Below are 17714 nucleotides of genomic sequence, written 5' to 3' on the forward strand. Positions count from 1 at the left end.
AAATGTAACAAAATGTGGTGAGGAATACATTGATTAAAAAAATGATTTATCGAAAAAAAGATTCTTATATTGAGTATAATAGATGTATTTTGTGAAGAATATTCGAATATAAAAAAATTACATCCTTAAAAATATTGCTAATTTTATAAAATAAAAAAGTTTTTTTTTTTCTCATCGTTATTTTAGAATTAACGATGAAAGGAAAGTAATGAGCTATTAAAGAGAGTGTTTCGTACAGTGATATACACGTAAACCCATCTTTTTAATTCTATATTTACAACCGAAACAAACTCAACAAACATTTATAGAGCCCAATCATATGTACCCAGCACTTCAAAGAGTTGACGAAAATTCAGTTACATCAGGACGTTTTTATTTATTCATCGGTGGAAGTTGGTTACATTTTTCCCATTCCCTCTCTTTCTCTCTCTCTTTTTATCTGTCGAATTTTGTTCATTTCAGGCGTACGTGGCCGGCATTTAAATCGCTGGAAAATGCCACGGATTCGATGGCCAGAAGTCTGGTGACATCGATAACGAGCCTTTATGTATACAGGGTGGGTATAACTGAAATCAAATAGAATAGAGATAAACTGTGACGATGAAAAGTAAAATAATTAAACGAAAAGATAAAATTAATTAGAAATTAGCTTAGTTCATATGTTAATATGAACTATGTTATTTTAATATCGTTTTAATCATTTGTATTTATAATTATATTGAATTATTATTCTTAATAATTGGCGTATAATATGATTTATTCAAAGTAATTATAAAGATAGAAGAATATATTGATATATGAAAATTTAATCACTTAATCATTTGTTATTTCACAGTCGAATTCAAGAAATAAATATAGATCATAATAGTCAATAATTTTTAAAATATCATCAATCAAAATTTCTATTCGCAAGGATAATTAAGAATATCTATAAGATTCTACAATCCTAAAAAAATTGAGAATTAGTAAAATAAAATAATGGTTGGTAATGAATTATCGGACACCCCGTATAACATTTGAAGCGCGCGTTTTTCAAGTTGGCGGACTGATGCGTGAACAATTCGTTTTGGGAGCGTAAAAACGCATTTCCGCCCGGGTTTTTCACGTTGGCCGATTTGAGATTATTTAAAACGCTCCGACTCGGTTTTTCGCCGCCGTTGCGCCCTGTTATTGTCGCGTTAATACTTTCCGCTTTGCTGCGACGCCTGATCACTCCTCTTCTCCCAGGGGTGAATTTATTTTCAACTCGTCTGCTTTCGATCCTCATCGATCATGTTGCACAGTTTAATTCAGAATCAACGAAATTTCTGTATACATTTTCCATATTTTATTCTCGATTCGTATTCCACGTTGATGGAAAAAATTTTATTTGTATTTTAGCCGTTAGGCATGGGGGTAGTAAAGGAAAATTTTTAAAATTTTATTGCAATGTTCAAATGGGGATAAATTGAAAAATATGTTTAAAAAATTATATATATATAAATAATTAATTAATATTTTGATAACATTAAGTTGATCTAATTTAAAATTAATATATTTAATATATATTTTCATTGCATCCAAAAGTTTATCCCCTGAATAAATAATTAAATAATTTTGCCAAAAAATTGCTAATTAATCAATGACATATACAGAATCTTTCTTCATTTAACGCAAATTTCGATTACTTATAAATAAATCTTATATTTTCAAATCTCATCGATATATTAATATCCCATATAATAAACATCCAATCTCTAAACTAAAAACTAATCTCAAATTTACAATATCATTCAATTCATTCCATTTTCCCATTCAATATGAACGTTAATTCGAATTAAATAAGATTGCATCCATCGATAAAAATTTTAAGCGGCTATTCAAATCCCACGATTCACCACCACACTGATACAATCCCTCTAACTCTTCGACGGCTAACAAAACTCAAACATCGCTAAGCGCGCATCGCAACGTCGAATAAACCCGTAACTGTTTCTGACAGAGAGTGGACCGAGGAAAACACCCCCTGGAGAGGTTCTGAGAACGGTTGTTGCAGACAAGGCTAAACTTTCAACCCGGGGTCCACTGTTGCGGCTTCCTTCGTCGCGCGAATCCGGGCCACCCCTGCGGAGAACGTAGTTCTCTTCAGGGTGTAATTGGCAAGTAGCGAGCGTTTGAAGCTGACGACGCCAACTGCAAACCGGCCCAGCCTGCGAAAAATCCATCAACTTTCGGGTCGAACATTGGATTTGCTCTTTCTCTTTCTCTCTCTCTCTTTCTCGTTGATCCTTGGATTTGGATGGTGGCCAAGGAACAAGTGGTTGTGTTTCGTTGAAATTCGCAAATAGGGGCACGCGATTTTTGTGTTTGGTGGACGGCTTTGATGATGACTTTTCGAATTATTCTTCTGTTTCTTGTTGAAAGAGCTCGACTATCTTTCTTTGTGTATCTTGGGATTTTGGATTTTGTTTTGATCTTCTTTTGTGTTCACTTCTTGTTTTTAGAAATTAATAATAGATTTAATATAGAAATTTGTGGATTGATATTAGCATTAGAAAGGAATTGATTGAATACTAGAAGAAGAGTTATTCAGTATATTGATTTATATATATTAGAAATGAATCGTCGAATCAAATTTTTAATTTTACAAAAGTATATTCTCGTTTCAAAATACTATACGATACGAAAAAACAGCATATACAAAATTTTTGTTTCTTCTGTAAAATCTCAAATTACTTCTCAAATACTTTTATCCGAAATTATCCGATGCTTGGTCTCTCGAAAAATTTCATTTCTCTAATATTTAAAAATCTCTCATTCTAATATTTAAAAATCTATATTCCCCGAAATCGGGGAATATATCGAAGAATAAGAATTTCGCGCAAGGGATTCCGCTTCAAAAATATTATGTTTCAAAATTCATCAGCGAATGAAATTTGTAGAAACGGGGGCAGCTATACGGATTTGGGATGAGGGAAAGTCGTAGAGATCCCCAGCGGGGAGCGTAATCTTCGTTTAGCCGGATGATAGCCATCGGACTGGTTGTCGAATGATCGAGGCGAGATCCGAAAATCCGCGGAAAAAGAGACACGGCAGGATGGAAAAAAGCGTAGAAAAATAACGCTGGGGACGGAATAATAAATGCCGCGCGGATTTAAAGCGCTTGTAACGCCACTTTTAAAGCTTCTCCATCCTCCCTCCGGTGTTTCCATTAGGAAAAGTCAGAGTTCGTCTGCCAACTCTGCAAAATGTGACGCTTTTTCTCCCGTGTCTGGTATCTACCATGCACACTGTGTGTGTGTACGCGTGTATCGCGTTGGCCAAATAATTTCGCGTCGACGTTGCTAAAAGTGGTTCACGCGGCCATGCTGCCGGGACGAATGAAATTTCTTCGCGGTTTCCACCGTGCCCGGATGTCGCAATTTCTGCTTGCGTTTTCCGCTGACGGCTCGAGTTATTGCAGTTATTACAGCTTCTTTGAAGGGTTTGTTCCACGTGAGATGAGGGTGCTCGGTGGACGGTGTAATTGGTGGAAATTGTTGCCTTTTTGTTGCATACGTTGGATACGTGTTGTGTTTGGGATGAATTTTTCAAATTGAATTTCGTTGTCGTTGATGTTTTAACAGGATGGAATTTTTTTTTTTTTATAAGGGGGCGGAATATTGAATTTTTCCGAGTGATTACTCTTGCGGGTGTAGTGGATGACGTGACGATTCGACGAAATGAGAACGTATGTTGTATCAATTTTTCTTATTGGATGCGCACTCGATGCTAATATTAATATTAAGAATAATTTATCTCATTAAAGTTCGAAAATTTATATCCATATTTTGCGTACATAGAATTGTACATTGTATAAATTATAATACAAGCTCGTATATTTCAAGTGTTTATAAAAAAGTATACAGGATGTCCCAAAGGACAAAAAGACAAAAGTTAACATGTAGTAAAAAGATGATTTTTCAAGCAACTTTTTTTTCTTTTCATCACGTACAAACGAGAGATTGTATTGTGAAGGAATAATACAGGGAATTATTTAAATTCTTGTTCGTGCAAACGATTACAGGATGGCTTAAGTGGGCCCTATTGAGTCATTCGGATTGCCGTCTGTAATGCTGAATATTCAACGGGAGCAATCCATTATAGTGATGTATAGTTCCATCGTAATATTCATGATGCTCGTTATTTTTCTCAGTGTTTTCGCGGCTGAGATATACCGCACATCGGACCGATGTGCTCGATGAATAATTAATAAGTACGGTTTTACAAGCGGCACCACGCTTGTGCGTGAAATTACGAGTAAACCGTTGTTTATGAAGTTTGAACAAACAAAGCGAGAAATTTCCTTTTGCTTCCGGGATTCCCTTTGCTTTTAATCTATTCCATGTTTCATCGAGGGATAATACAATTTTCTCGCGCGCGATATTGTCTTTGATATTCCCTTCCTTTTTTTTAAACAAATAGTAACTTTTGATTGATTTAAAAAATTTATTACTTTATAAAAAAAAATCTCGATTAATAATTTTATAAATTAATGGCCAATTTATGGAAAATTTTTCGGTTTATCGTTCTAGAATTTTCAAATTTGTAATACAATATCACAGTGAACGGTAAAAAAACTGTGAATAAATTGTGGTTCTTCCTTTTTATTTTTTATATTTATTATATCGCATTATAATTACAGATTTATATGAATTTATATAGAAGATAAAAATATTTGTTAATAATTGAGAACTTTTATTAAAATATTCAATTAATATTTAGAAACTATATCATAAAATACATGTTATTAAACTATGCTTAAAACAAAGAAAATAGAAATAGACAATAAACAATTATATACTGGATCAAATAAATAAAATTATCCTTAAAATTAATAATATCAAATATAAATATTTCTTTAATAATAAAACTAATAATTCTTATAAATCTAGTATCATTTTTAAATATTACAATTTTTAATCCATTTTTCTATCGTAAATCTAATTTTTCAACTCAACGATGTATAAAAAAATAAACATGAATCTTTTCGTTCAATTTTAGTTTCCAATCTATCGCAATTGTTTGCAGACACGAACGAACATTCAACTTTGGAATCTAAAATATACAATATACAATAAGAAATATATATATATATATATATATATATTGAGGAATGGTACCTTTCATGGAACAACCGTCAAAATAAAAAGGTAAAACGCTTTGTGCCACGTGTGAAATATCGTTCTGTTTAGGGTTTATCCTATTGTGACTCGATGGTTCGACGGTTCGTTAGAGTCGTTTAACGGTTAAGTAGCCTAGCCAGGGGTGAAATATATTTGTCCTAGCGGTGACGTGAATTATCTGCAGCCGGGGAGCATCATCGTGGGAATCGATTATGGTGTGTGTAAAAGGTGTGCCATCTCTCGAGATCGTGTACGTTGTCGAGGATTAATTTATGGCACTTTAGAGGTACGTGATGGAGTTTTGTTCGGGATTAACGGTTTGTTGGTGTTTCGGTTTCGTTGTGGTGGGAAAAGTTGATGCGACCGATTCGAGGAGAGTATACATGTGTGTAGCTTAATAAATTTTCGATTATTAGATTAATATTATTCTTTCGCGTGTATGCTTTGTGATAATTCACGATTAAAATAGTACAAATTTCGAAAGCGAAATTAATTTTTGGAAAATTTCAGAAATTCTTATTAAAGAATCTTTTATCAGAGAAAATTTCGTTTCTTCAAATTAACAAAATTCATCGCATAATTTTTTCTAAAATATAAATATCACCAAATAGAGTTAATGTGCAAATATTTAAACGATTATTAAAAATTACACGTATATTGGAAATATATCTCTTTCTTGAAAATAGAATATTCGCAAAAATTAGTCGGCCAATGCGTCTTAAAAAATTCCTTATTTTCCCGAGAAAGGGACTTCCCCCTTGATGTTTCGTGTGCAAGATCCCACGCAAGTAAAAACGTCTCAAGGCGCATTATCGCGTCACAATGGGAACAGGCCAGGCCAAGCGTAGATTTACGAAAAGATTTTTCAAAAGCTGCCGCGTTCCCTGTTCTTGAACGAGGACAATAAAGAGAGGGATGGTAAGAATGGCGGAGATCCGAGAGAGTGCGCCGTATTACCATAAGAATAAGAACGCCTGTCACCGGTGTCAAAATACGAGCGATTTCGAGACAGGCGGGAATGTTGCTTTGAAGAACATTTTTTTTTCCCCTCGATTCGTATTCTTAATTTTTTAGGGAGCCAATAGTTCGATCGTACGGTGGATTATTTTAATTTTTAATATTTAATTGATGAATGGAATCGAGAATGGTATTTATGAAGGAAGATTTTTGAATTAACAGAATAGAGGAAATATTTTCATTTATTTTGTATTATTATTTATTTACTTCAAACGAAGAATCGAGAATATGAAAATTCCATTTTTGAAAAATTGAGATATTTATTATATTATATCCGATATTTGCCATTCCAATTCCTTTTATCTAAATTTTTATTTTTAAAAGTTAAGATCTATAAATAATTGGCTCATCGTTCGAATGAAATGAAAAGAAAAAAAAAAAAAAATTCCACTGCAAATTCTTTCCTTAATTCATAAAATTAAGTCAGTAAGCAAAGTCATTAAGGCTTTCCGTTCCACGACAAAGATTCCCTTTGTAACCTCGTTTCCCTATAAACAACCCCCTCCTCCTCCTTCTTCAGAGGGAGATGCAGAAAGAAGAAGGACGCGTGACGGAGAGAAATGGGATTTCTAAAGAAGGCACGGGAGGAAGCATCTCTGACAAGGCCTACAATGCCACGCGAGACGCCCTGCTGGATTTATGCGCGTGTCAAAGCCTCGGTATGCACGCGCGAGACTGCACGCTGCACACGTGCAACGCGCGAGAAATGGAAAATTCTGATGGCGTTCCATGGACAAATGCATGCTCTGATGGGAGGCATTGTTGGACCCCAGTTCTTTGCTTAAACTTTCCGCCATTTAAACTTTCGGATATTCGCCGGCCGTGTTATCATCCTTTAGTGTAACATGCTTTTAGACGTGCTGTGTCCTTTGGAACGATGTACTTTTTAGACTTTATAATAAATATATATGACAAGATATATCGTTGACGAGTTTTGCCCACTTTCTTCTTCCATTAAAATTAATTCCAATTCTTTGATTTATATCGTATATGCATCGTTGTTTTCTAAATTATCGATAATTATGGAAAAATGTTTTTATATCGAAGATCGAATATTGTAGAACAATGATTGTCTTAAGAATTTTGGACAGGCATGATTATGTATTTATTATATAAATTTCTTAAATTCTTTTAATTGGATTTATTGATTGAGATAATTTAGATTTGATTTTTTTAAACTGATTTATATCTAAAAATTTTTTATAATTTAAATACTTCAAATTCTATACATATTATCTATACATATTATAATATATTACGATATAAAAGTTTCTAAATTTGATTTGTAAATTGATTATAAATTTTTTTAGGATTTTTTTTTGGTATTATTGGTTGGAACACTAAAAAATAAGATAGTTTGAATTCGATATAATGATGTTTAAGTTAAATTAAATGCAGTGGACATCGTTTGGTCACGTGCTTTCGATATTTGTGTATAGGTATATTTGTAGATTTGAATTGTAAATATTGTATACGTGAGATAGGTCCAATATGTCGTCGTATCGGCAATTGTAAATTTGAATTGTAGATATTTGAATTCAATTTTTACCTCTGGCCGTTAGATTCAATATATCGCGGTATCTACATTGAATTGTAGATATTCAGAATTCTGTCAATTCACCTTTTGGTGTTAATTGGTAAATATTATTCTTGCGCGAATTATTGATTGAAGTTATTTCTGAAATTGCGATTCTATTCATATTTTATATTTTATTTTCTATATTTGATATTAAACGAATAAACAAATATCAAAAAAAAATAATAAATTTTTTCAAGACATTTTATATTTTATTAAAATTAAATTCTTAAAAATTCTTAAAAATTAATTAAAACTTAAAAATTCCATATACAGAATTCTTTATATTTACATTCTACGAAAGATCTAAATTTTTTACGAATAATTAAATTACAAATTAATTTTATAAGCGAGGAATATAAATTCATCAAAATTTAATATTCAAACAAGGAGATCTTCTTTGATATTTGTTCGGTATTCTTTTTATTTATCGTTCAAGAAATAACAATACGCTATATCATTCGGCTTCTCTTCCTACTAAGCGTGATATACATATAGGGTGTTAAAATATTCATGAGAAAAGATCAATTTTAGTGATAGTAAAACAAATGTAAAAATTATATAAAAAAATAGGTTAAGATTCATTTAAGATTATTTAGTATTATTTGTTTATTAAGTTAAAAGAAATCGAAGAATTCACTTTATCTTTGTCATCTTGTTCTATTTTCATTTATCTGCTTCATCTAATACAAACTTCAATTGATAGTAACACATATAACAAATAATTTCAAATCGATATATTTCTCTACATCAACTTTTTCATTTGTTTTAGGATTTTTCAAAAGTATATCTCAGGATTATACCAACACCCAGTATGCAGAGTTTACGTTCGAAGAGAATAAACGAAACGTTTGTAACCAGGACAAAGAGACGAATCGTGAAAGAGAGAAAACAATGACACGAAGATTTCATTCGTGATCCACGAGCTGGCTTTCATTTCAATGAAATGACTTCGACCGACTCGTTTCTCCGCGAGGCACTGCCTTTTCTCTATCTTCTCTCATTATACAAGGTATCCTCTGAAATTCAAATCTTCTGTTTTGTATTAGAAGAAATCTTTTTTTATTTATTTTACAGAATATGAAATTAAATTTTGCAAATAAGTATCTCGTTGATTTTTAGTTTCAGTTTTAGATTAAGTTTGATTAAATCTTTTCCAGAAGAAAGATGAGAAGAATATTTAAAATATACGATTGATAAGCCAAAAAGAAAGCCTTTTCCTCTATGAAAAGATAATAAAGTTATTATTGATTTTCATTAGCAATATTATTGCTAAATAGAGTTAGATTTTATTCATTTCCTTCCAGCAAATCGAAATATATAATTTATTCTAACGAATTAGATTGGTATATGTTAATTTATTCGTCAAAGATGATTTTTAGCAAATATGTTTGATATCTCTACAAATGATCATTTTTTAAGTGATCTGTAAAGAATTGTGATGGAAATAAATCTTTTATTTTCAATTATGTATCGAAATCTTGTATAACTTTTTCAACTTTAACTCGAAAGAAAGAATAAAATAAAACGAAACACTTTAAAGATATAGGTATTCGAAATAAGCAAAAAATAGTTCGAAATTCAAGTATAGTTGCTGTCCGTTTAACTTATTTACGTTAATACATTAACAGTAAAATGTGTTGGTGGATAGTGAAGAGACAATTTCTAACCGACTTCCTCTAAGGCAACTCCTTTCACGTGCGGGCCACGTTTCGCCAATTTTATGTTTAATTTCGCGTCGTTCGTTACGTGATCCACATCTTTCTGTCTTTCCACGAACATGATCCTCCATTTTCTCTGGAGAAAATAGCCATTATTCAGAGACACGTCGCGTGTTAATGCGACAAAGAACATGAATTTCATACGTTTAATTAAGAAGACTAGTTTTATGAGTTTGATAAAGCAAGATTCTTTGAAAATTGATTTTTAATATAGAAATTTCAGATGAAAATTGAAGTATCTATTCATGAAAGAAAAATATTATCTTAAAATTTATATTATATTATATTATATTTATATTTATATTTATATTTATATTTATATTTATATTTATATTTATATTTATATTTATATTTATATTATATTTCAGTATTATAATCTAATTGATAATCTAATTGATCTTTTAGTTTTTTCTATCAGATTTTTTGGGAGTACGAATTTACGCAGCTATAAGACAGTTTCTTAGGGGTAGAAAGTGTTTTTTGATGGCTTTAGGATAAGTTTGATACTTCTTTGACATCTTGGACAAGGAATTGCTTTTTGCCTTCGGGTTTCTAGATTCTTTTCAAACTTGAAGAGTTATCGATAGATCGATATTTGGTGAGCACTCAAATTTTTATCTATTTAAAATTAATCTTTTATTATTCAAATGTTTAATATGAATATATTTTATATGAATACTTTAAATTACAGAAATCTTTTTTTAATTTTTTTGTTAAGTATAGAATATCAAAAATAAATTAACTAAATGTGATATAATATAAAAATAATACTTTTATACATTTATATAACTTCAATACATCTTTATCGTTTACCATTACTAAATTCCAAATTTAAGAAAAAGGAGTCACAAAAAAAATTTCATATCCCATCATACAAATAAACTCGTAGTAAATGAGTAAAATTAGAATCAAATTAAAAGCCTTACTTTACGAATTCAATCCCAAAAAGACAAATAACCATAAACTCCATCCAAATCTGCCTCTTTCGCAAAGCACATTAAAAGAACAAACAGTCAACTTACTTCTTCGTCCCTTATCACCTTATCACGCTCCCTTCGTCTAATTAATCTCCCCATCCAAAACTCAACCCCCATCTTTTCACCCTCTCCTATCTCCATCGCGTCGAAACGGTCCGCCCAACGGAGTCCAGAGGCTGGAAACGTGCGTGCAAAACTTAACCACCACGACAAATTTGCTATCTTGATCGGGATTAAAGGGTCCGTGACAGGCGGAAGAATTCGCGTGCCGAGCCGCGACAAAATCCAGCCGAGGCCGAAGGTGGCTGTCGCGGAAACGTGTCGCGAGAGCCACCGTCGACATATTTCCAACCGGTGAAACACGGCAGCGTTTGTTATCGCGGCGCATATTGGACGCATTATTCAGACGATGTGGTCGGGGGTTGTGGTACGAGTGTGTTGCGTGCGGCGACCTGCGTGAGGAGATCGCCGCGGACCGCCTGCGGTGAACACGGAAATCCGCTCGCCCCAGCGGCTTTCACTTCTACTCCTCCTCTTTCGGGGAACAGAGAAGAGGGATCGAAGGAATACGGAGGGAAAAAAAAGGTGCGGCGATAGAGGAGTGGCTTTGAAGATTCTCAGGATAGTTTTGGAGAATTTTTAAATCGTTTAAAATCGTTGAATTTCGTTTATAAGTGAAGAAACGTGGCGGAAAACTGATCGAATTGACTTTGAGGATTTTTATTTGTTGAAATTGAAAAAGTATTGAGGAAAGATGTAGTAATGGAATTTTTGGAGGTTTTGATGAGAAATGAATTCGGAAGAGAATTTTGGAATGAAATGTGAAATGAGTAATAACAGGAAGAAATGGAAGTTTTAGAAAATTTTTGTTTGAAGCGTAGATGAATGATTTAGAAGAAAAATTATAGTTATAGCGAAATTAATGTTAACGCGATGTTTTCTCCAAATATCTTACAAATTTGCTTATATTTTTAAAGTAACGAAGATTAAATATTATGCGAATGAAAATGAAAATAAAAGATGGCAACGAGTTAATCAATCACGTTATTCACCGATCGATTGTAATTATATTTACAAGCATGTTGGAGTAAAACTAAAGGCGTAGCAAACGCGCGCAAAGTTGGTTATTAATCACTATTTAGTCGAGTCTCTATCAGTGGAAGTGATCAGTTTCAGGCAAGAGCAATCAATCATTGGTCAGTGTTTAGTCGAGACAATATCTCTCGAAGCAATCGGACTTCAGACTGAAATGGTCATTTATTAACCGGCGTTTAGTCTAGTCAAGATCTCTTAAAGCAATCAGCTTTTTGACACTTGGCAGTCAATCAATATGAAAACTACAGAAATTCAGTTCGTGTCGATCAATACAATTTAATTTTAATAAATACTCTAATTAACTGTTTTAAAATGATTCATTATACATACATTCGTTAAATTATCCTTTTTTATTTCATAATAATTTAAACAAAATTTTCTTAATAAACTAATTATAAATATATACTTCATAAAGAATCAATATATTTTTACATATAAAAAACATATTTTTATATATAGAAATTAAAATTCTTATATATTCAATTTACACAAACTTTTCAAGCATCCGAGATGAAAATTGAAAAAATAATCGCGCAACGAATAAAAAAATATTAACGCGACACGAAGGCGTATATACAACATATATAAATGCATACAAAGGCTAATAGATACAAACGAACCCCGTAGGAACTGTGTTTTCGACGAAAAGCAGAGGGGTGGTTACCGTTTTCTTTCCAGCGGCGCGACATTAATCTTAAATTCTTAAGTGAAAAACAATGATTAATGGGCGAGTGTTCGCGCGCGTCCGTGCTAATAAAGCGATCACGATGAAGAGAAATATCTAGCGTTGCTGGTGGCGTGCACCCCTGCCGTGGTGAAAATAAATGCCGGCTGATATAGAGTAACCTCCTTCACCCCTCGCTGCACCCCTTAACTTAAATTGTTTCTCGCGTTTATTCCTTTCCAAGGGAGCGCAAATTGTTCCCCCTTTCTTTTCGCGAGCCTGCGTGTGAAATATATTGTGCACACTGCGTTTCTCGGTGTACGTGTACAACAATTGTATTTTGTTTCTATTATATTCAGTTGGTAAGGTGTGCGCTTTGAAGAAAGCGTTGTGTTTGAAAGTTAAATTAAAATGATGAATTGTTCGTGGCAGGTGGGTAACAGGGTTGGACATTGTTAGTTGAACATTTCGTTTCTGAAAATACGAAGAAATAAGAATACTTAAAAAATAGATTTTGAAAACAAAAGTGCGTAATATAATGTTTATATTAACGTATTTAAAATTACGTATTAATATAATTCAAAATATAATGAAAAATGTAAAACTATCGTTTAACTATTGTGTAGTCTTTTTTTAAGAGAGATCAATTGTTTACAAGTCGTTTGTAATAAATATAAAATTATTTATTACAAATATTCTATTTCTAAGAAAACCCGAAGAAAATTCAAATTCGATTTATCAATTTACATATATAATCGTATACATTGCATTATCTGATTTAATAATAAAAATTATACAATACATACAATTCACAACACGATTAGTATTCTACCATCAGCGGTGAAAGAAATATGCGTCTAATCAAGCAACGAACTTGTTGGAATACACGATTGAAATTTGATAAAGCCTTCGATTGCTGTACAAAATCACCGTGTTTTTGTGCGCAAAAAAAAAAAAAAAAAAAAAAAAAAGAAAAAAACAATCTCAGACAAAACGCGTGGTGCACACGTGCTCGTATCTCGATTTCTATGGCGCAAACAGGAAATGGTGCCGGATATCGATTAAACTGCAATCCTCGCCCGTTAATTCCTAACTCCGACCCGATATCGAGTTCGTTCGTAATTACTTCAATTAAATCAAACGAAAGACAGCTCGCCTACTGTACAAGCTAGCAAACGAGCTCGTAACCGAAAACTTGATTCGCCCTCCCTCCCCTCCCTCCCCGTTAATTAGTAGGCACCACTGAATACGCGTCGAAAAGTGTTTTCCGCCGGGTAAACCCTATTTCATCCCTATTCTCGTCGCACCTGTGACGCGCCTTTGACGGGATGGGACGTCACTTTGCGAACGATCAATCGAATTCTCACCACTTCACAATTGTGGTGTGCACGGATCGTTTCTTGCCCCTTCTTCTCTTCTGTCTCGTTTCGAATTCTCTTCTCGGATTTAGGATCGGTATTGAAGGTATTGAATCCCCTTGTATCTCTGATCGTTCTTCTGATATTAACTTTCTATGTTAACTTTGGAAGAATCGAGTAAAAATTTGTTTATTTTGTTTTCAATGTTACGTGTGAATTGGTCATTATTTTTGGATAAAGTGTTTTCAATTTTTGATTTGTTATTAGATAGAGTTTGAAGGAAGATAGATTGTTTTTGTATGATTTGAAAATTATTATGGTGGAAAGTGAAATAAGAAGCTATAAATATTTTATTTGGTTTATTTTCTATTCTATTCTTTCTTCTTGTTCAATTCTATTCGTTATTTGTTATTTTTATTATATATTATTATTATTATTATTGTTATACATTATATATTATATATTATTTATTTTACTATTATTATTTTATTTTGCGTTTTTAATTTATTTTTTATATAATAATCTTGTTGATATGTTTAATGATCTTTTTAATCTTTTTATTTTACGTTTATTTCTATTTTTTGTTATTTCTATTTTTTATTTATTCACTTTGTTTTACGTTATCCTTCTCTGTGTATTTTCTCTGTATTTTTACTTTTTATTTCTCTATAAAGAACCTCTTTTTATTCCTTCCTTTTTATACCTCAGAAATCAGAGTTAACCTTCAGATCCTCCACCCTATTTAATCTGTAACCTTGTCTTACTTTTTCCCCTTATTTTCTACCTTAGATGTGTCTTTTCTCGACCCGCTTTCTCTATAGTTCTTTAGTTTCAACTTCCTGATACCACGAATCATTTTTTTTCCGCTTTATCAATCTCTTTTTTATTTCCTTGCAATCTCCGCTGGTGGTTTAATGTTCTTTCTTACACAATTTCTCAACGTTTCCTCTTTATTTTCCTTATCCTTTTAACAATATTTTCCTATTTAATCCTACTTCAGTTTATATAAGTCCTCAATTTATCTTTTATTCATTTATATTTGTTTTATCATTATGCTTTTTTTTAGAATTACGATTTTTTAGAAATTCTTCAAAATATTATCTTATTTTGTTCGTTCTTTATAATTACACGTTGCTGATATTCGTTATTTCTTTCCTTTTAAAAAGTTTCCTTTCATTTTCATAATTTTATACCGTTTCCTCTTTGTCTTTCATTTATGTTTCCTTTGTACCCTCCTTAATTACTCTCTTTTTTTCAATTTTTTTCATAGTTTTCTTACCTCTAAATGCATGTTTCATTTATTTCTTTAACAGATAAAAAATACAATACGAGTGCACTTTTCTCTTCTCCTTTCTTCTACACGATAAATTTTTTCGTTTCTTCTAATTAAATTATAATATTGCAACAATGTATTATTTAATTGTTCTTTATAATAATAATATTTATTACACAATCCTTTTTCTCAAATCACTAATACTCTAAATGATACGAGATTTGCAAACGGTTAATTTATTATTCAATTTATTTTGTCAAAAAATTACTGTATTAATACCATATAAATACCGTATAAATTATTATAATCTATTATAATCTAAATATCCGTAAATTGAATCGAGAATCCTGATAATATTTAAATTCATTAAGCTCCCCTCGATTGTATCAGTCATTTCATCGAATCGATATTCTTACTAATTTGTTCCAATTAATAGAGTTATCTCTTATTTAATCTTTTTCAGTTTTCAAACAAATATAATATAACAATTGAAAAATCAAACTTATCAAAAAATATTTTTATCAACAAATTTTTATTTTATCAAAATACAAGATACATTTTTATTAAACATACTTCAATTTATTACCATCATTTTATTTTGCGAAATCAACACGACGAAAAACCAAAATACTCGAATTTCTTCAAATTCCAAAGTAGGTGAAATAACGAATTCGAATTCCAAAACGAAATATATCCGCGCGATTTCCAAAAATATACAAATATTGTATATACATATAGCAATCATACATGTAGAATAGCGTTGCTAAATTTCGAAAAAAACCTTCCCTTAAAATAGAATCATCTTCTACGAATTAATCTACGAATTCACATAATACTATAACAAATGCAATTCAATTTGACATTTGACGATCTGATTATTCCGACAATGTCACCATCGTTCTCCTTCTATCTTCTTCTCATACTTCTTTCGCTTCGCACTCGTTGACGTCATCCTTCTCTTTCCCATTTCGATCTCGTTCTAACCCACCTTGACAATGACATAATTGTTTCGCGGCAGGAAAGGCTCGCGAGACCGTAAGTAATTCCAGCCAAATTGGCAAAGCCAGGGAGAGGAGCGAGGGAAGGAGAGAGAGAGAGGAAGAAGAGTGAGGTTCTTGGTGTCGATCGCAAATTAACTCGGCCTAATTAATGGCTCACTTATCCAACCCTTAGGCTTCGACCATCCGTTCAACGATCAAGGCGAAAGAACATGCCGACATTCTGGTTTCGTGTAACCACCCTCTCTCTTTCTCTGTCTTTCGGGTAAACGTGAAATTGACAAAGGGAAGTATCTTGAGGAGGGGTGGATTCTTGCGTGAACGTGCGTTTAATTTTACTTTGATCGGGTGCTTGGAATTGGGGGAAAGGAAAGGGAAAAAAACAAGAATTGTACAATTACTTTCGCATGGTTGAAATAATGTGACTTTGATATATTTATAAATTAAAAAATTTGCAAATTTTTAAATAAAAAAGTATTTCAAATAATTAAGTTTCTAACTTTAACTTAATTTTTTATAATTCAATATGTTGAAAAACACATGTTGAAAAACAAATACTTGTATTGTTTATACATATACATCTCTGAATATCTCTATCTTATATAAATCTTATATAAATCAATCCTTCATAAAAATAATAAATATATGAAATTAGTATACGAATATTTCTGTATTTCTCTTTGATTTTGGCTACGAGAAAACCTTTGGCTATCCCCGAGAAAAAAAGGAAAAAGAAAAAACACTCGTGTCCCGGCCCTCGACGAAATTTCAATAAACGTCGCGCAAAGCCGAGCGCGGCATCCGGTCATTAACCCGACATTGCTCAGCCAATTTCTCGCCACTTCTCTCCCTCCCTTCCCTTTCCACCTGTATGAGCGGCTAGGCAAGGGTGGAGAGAGAGAGAAATCGATCGAAACTTCTTTTTTTTTTCCGCAGGAGAAAAGACGAAAACCTGGAGAAGAAACCGCGATAATCGGCGGAAACCGACTCGTTTTCTGTTCCAAGCAGAAAGGGATGGCGAGGGGATGGATGGATGAATTCGTGGATAGCGCAAGAATGATGAGGGTGGAGCATTCGGTTGTTTCACATCAAAGGGACGTTTTGTCCCGCGCTTGGATTTGCACGGTGACCGGAGGGGGTAGCTCGCCGCAGTGCGCGAGGGCATATAGGGTTGCCGATAGGAGGGAGGAAGTGGAGGAGATGAGAGAGAGAAGATTCGTGTGAGGGATTTTTTTTTGAAGGAATATTGGATTCGAGGAAAGACAGAGAATTTGAGTATTTATGCTCGAAGAGGAAAGCGAAAGGGATGATTTTTATTATGAAAATTTTATTATAAAAAAGTGTATTATTGTAAGAAATATGGATTAGGTTTTATTAATTATTTTTATCAAATTGCTAAGAATGAAGTTTCAAGTATTGTTATTTCGTGGGAACATGATCGAACTAATAAAGTAATTTATTAGATAAAATAAAATAAAGATAGATAATATATGCTAATTAAAAAATTCTTATAAAGTGATATAGTTCTTATGATTCAATATATTATTAGTAATTCAATATTTCACAATCGTCTGTTTCACGAGATTTAAAATAAAATTATCACGTGTATATGATAGAATATAACAGTAATATGTATATAAAAAAAATAAAAAAATTTGTAAATTAACTAAACTATCTCAAGATTTCTGAACCGACAACTTAATCAACCCTAAGAAAAAGAAATCTCTTTTTCCATAAATTCAAACAGCCAACTTCCAAACTATACCGTTTAAATTGTACTACAGGGATTAAAGCCAAGATTTCAAGCATCGCGGAAGAATCTTCTTTCCAAGGACGATACACTCGAACCCCATTAACCAGTCACGATTCACAATTAAAATTCTGGCCGTGG

At 32.3% G+C, this 17714-nt stretch overlaps 1 protein-coding gene and 1 long non-coding RNA gene across 4 annotated transcripts in view; one reads left to right on the top strand and one right to left on the bottom strand.

Moving 5' to 3' along the window:
* LOC413616 (tyrosine-protein kinase transmembrane receptor Ror) overlaps positions 1-17714 on the bottom strand; it is a 276097-nt gene that overhangs the window by 55370 nt on the left and 203013 nt on the right. The gene's annotated exons all lie outside the window — the stretch shown is intronic.
* On the top strand, positions 210-17312 carry LOC102654234. The gene is made up of 3 exons (XR_407440.3): positions 210-556; positions 8510-8749; positions 16760-17312. It is a non-coding gene; the product is annotated as an uncharacterized LOC102654234 (long non-coding RNA).

The sequence above is a fragment of the Apis mellifera genome, linkage group LG8, assembly GCF_003254395.2.
Source record: "Apis mellifera strain DH4 linkage group LG8, Amel_HAv3.1, whole genome shotgun sequence".
Taxonomy (NCBI): Eukaryota; Metazoa; Arthropoda; class Insecta; order Hymenoptera; family Apidae; genus Apis; species Apis mellifera.